Source organism: Orycteropus afer, unplaced genomic scaffold (genome assembly GCF_000298275.1).
Source record: "Orycteropus afer afer isolate SDZICR_OR568_19922 unplaced genomic scaffold, OryAfe1.0 scaffold00235, whole genome shotgun sequence".
NCBI classification, from domain to species: domain Eukaryota; kingdom Metazoa; phylum Chordata; class Mammalia; order Tubulidentata; family Orycteropodidae; genus Orycteropus; species Orycteropus afer.
The window spans coordinates 4,822,717-4,826,547 of NW_006921822.1; positions in this window are offsets into that span (position 1 = coordinate 4,822,717).

Here is a 3,831-nt window from a genome sequence, read left to right on the forward strand (position 1 = left end):
AGAATGGTCAAACTTTGTCTCACCTATTTTGGTCATGTTGTCAGAAGGGACCATTCCTTGGAGAAGGATGTCATGCTTGGTAGGGTGGAGGGTTGATGAAAGAGGGGGAGGCCTTCAACGAGATGGATTGACACAGTGGCTGCGATGATGGGCTCAAGTATAGCAGGGATCATGGAGCTGGCACGGAATTGGGCAGTGTTTCGTTCTGCTGCGCATGGGGTTACTATGAGTGGGAAACGACTTGACGGCACCTAACAATAATAACAACAATATCCTTCTCCTGGGAGTGGTCCTTTCTGACAACATGACCTGACCAAAGTAGGTAAGAAGAAGTCTGGCCTTCCTCCCTTCTAAGGAGCATTCTGGCTGTACTTCTTTCAGAACAGTTTTGTTCATTCTTCTGGCAGTCCATGGTATTTTCAGTATTCTTCTCCAACACCACAATTCAAAGACATCAACTCTTCTTTTGTTCTTCCTTATTCATTGTCCAGTTTCACATGCATGTCAGGCTATTAAAAAAAAAAAAAAAAACATGGCTTGGGTTAGGTGCACCATAGTCTTCAAAGTGACATGTTTGCTCCTTAACACTTTAAAGAGTTCTTTGGTAGCAGATGAGCCCAGTGCAATATGATATCTGACTTTTTTGATAGCTGCTTCCATGATTGTGGATCCAAGTAAAACGAAATCCTTGGCAACTTCAATCTTTTCTCCATTTATTGTGATGTTGCCTCTTGGTCCAGTTGTGATGATTTTTGTTTTCTTTATGATCAGGTATAAGGTATAATCCATCCTGAACACTGTAGCCTTTGATCTTCATCAGTAAGTGCTTCAAGTCATCTTCACTTTCAGCAAACAAGGTTGCATTAACAATCTGCATACTGCAGGTTTTTAATGAATATTCCTCCAATCCTGATGCCATGTTTTTCTTCATATAGTCCAGCCTCTTGGGTTATTTGCTCAGCATGCAGATTGAATAAATATGATGGTATGATGCAACCTTGACACAACCCTTCCTGATTTTAAACCATGCAGTATCCTCTTATTCTGTTCAAAGGACAGCCTCTTGGTCTATGTACTGGCTTCTCATGAGCACAATTAACTGTTCTGGAATTCCTATTCTTCACAACATTTTCCATAATTTGTTGTGATTCACACAATCAAATGCCTGTGCACAGTCAATTAAACAGAGGTAAACATCTTTCTGGTATTCTTGCTTTCACCCAACATCCATCTGATGCCAGCAGTGATGTGTCTTGTTCCACATCCTCTTCTGAATCCAGCCTGAATTACCAGAAGTTCCCTGTCAATATACCTGCTATTACTGGTTTGTAATTATCTTCAGCAAAAATTTACTTGTGTGTGATTTTAATGATAGTGTTTGATAATTTCCACATGATTTTGATCATCTTTTTTTGGAAGGGCACAAATATGAATCTCTTCAAGTCACTTGGCCAGGTAGCTGTCTTCCAGATTTCTTGGTGTAAATGAGTAAGTGCCTCCAGAACTGCATCTGTTTGTTGAAACATCTCAGTGGGTATTCTGTCATAGTATGGGGTAGGGCTTAGAATTTGTGCTTCTAGCAAGTTCCCAGGTGGTGCTGGTGCTGCTATTGTTGGTTTGGAGACCATATTTTGAGGACTACTTCCCTAGATCACTGAGGTCTATTAACTATAGTTATAGATCCTTTCCAGTTGTGGTCCTCTGGCTGTCATATCCACCTTACTGCTTGGTCATTAGATCTACCTCTACTTTTCTGGAATTCTGTCATCTGCATTCATGCTAAAGAGCTCAGTTCCTTAGATGATTCCCCTATCCTCAACTTGGCTTATAAAGGAAGCACCACAACTGGCCCTCTGAACCACACTAGTTCACCTCTTACTAGTGTGTTTCCCATTAGTTTAGTGAAGGAAGTACCTTCTGGGGCCTACTGGAGACATAGGCAGCTGGTGATTTTTCTAGTCTTCTGCAATAAATCAAATGCCAACAAAAGTACATAATTAACTGGTTACCACAACAAGCAACTAGAGCTTAATTCTATTGGAAAAGTCTGGGAAATGGTGTAAAATACATATCTCAGAATTATTGCATCCAGGGTCCATGGGGCTTGGGTATTAATACATCAATTATTGAAAGTTGTTTGTTCATTAGGATATTAATTATCCAGAACTCTGGCCTGCTACTAGTGTATGGATCGACCCTGCATAGTTTGTGGATGGGGGACTCATCAGCAAGGAATGCAGATATTGACAATCAGAAGTCAGTTGGACATTGAATACTCAAGAAGGATCACAGACAATGTCTGCTACACATCTCTCTGAAATTCTTTCTTGAGTTGGCTTCTTGGATGCTACATCTTGGTTTATTTGTACCTCATTGGATGTTCCTTCTCAGAGTCTTTGCTTATTCCTTCCCTTCTACATAATCTTTTAATATTGATGCCCCAGCATTCCATTTTTCATCCTCTTAGTTCTCTAGACTCATTTCTTTGTGGATTCATCCAGTCTTGTGACTTTAAATATGATTGATGAGCTGACAATTCTTAAATACATATCTCTAGATAAGCCTTCACACCTGAGCTCCAGGTTCATATATCCACATGATCCTAACACTTACACTTGAATATCTACTTAAACCCTAAAATTATCCCAGGATTCCAAAACTGAACTTCCAATCTTCCCTCCCCAAACCTTTTGCCTCTTTATAATTCCCTTTCTTAGGTGATGGCAATTAATCTTTCATTGTTGTTGTTCTTTCTTTCTTTCTTTTTTTTAAGTTGTGATTTGGGTGAAAGTTTACAGAGCAAATTCGTTTTCCATACAAGAGTTCATAAACATTTTGTTTTATGACATTGATTGCAATCCCCATAATGTAACAGCTCTCTTCCCACTCCCTCGTCATGTTTACCTTTTTCCTGTGTCCTTGTTTTCTATGCACTCCTCCCTGCTGAACTGTCTTCCTATGCAAATAGTGCCCTTCTGATCTCCCATAGTTGATTGTTCTATGTAAAGAGTGAATCTGTTGCTGTTATGTGCTGTCGAGTCAGACCCAACTCATAGTGACCTCTCCTTAGGTTTCTGAGGCAGTATCACTATGGAAGTAGATTGCCCAACCTACTTGGTATAAATGTTCACCCCACACCTGTCTATTGTTTAGCTAGAAGCCATGGCAGTGAGTTCAATTCCCTGCCCAAGGGGTCACTAGGAAGCATAGAGTTGAGGGTTTTACCAGGCTCTTTCAGACAAGTAAGCCTAGTCCTTTTTTTTTTTTTTAATTAAGTTTTGTCGCACATTTTTTCTCCCACTTTTATCCAGGATCTCCTATTTTGATCCCTTTCTGAGTAGTTGACAGTGGGATCCAGGTACCACCTAGTTCTTCTGATGTCAGGGTCATGTAGGTTGAGGTTCACATGGTCCACTAGTCCATTGGACTAATTGTTTCCATGTGTCTTTGGTTTCCTTGATTCTTCTTTGCTCCAGATGAGGAGAGGCTATTTGTCTTTATAGTTGTTCAGGTAAAAACCTTGAGTCATCCTTGATTCCATTTTTTTTTTCTTTTTTTTAAATCACATTTCACATCCATTTCAGTCAGGAAATTCTGCTGGCTCTAATTTTGTATCAGTTAGGGTTGAGTAAGGAAGAAATAAATTTGGTATTTCAAACGAATTTATTATAGGAAATTGGTTCTACACATGACAAGATTTGGGCTATTGCTAATCTCTGGATTGCTTGTCACTCTTTTTTGACTTCTCAGCTCTCTTACCCCAGGATGGGCAATCATCAATTTACCCTTCCTTATAATGTACCTGACCTTTCTTATACCTTCCTGGCTTTT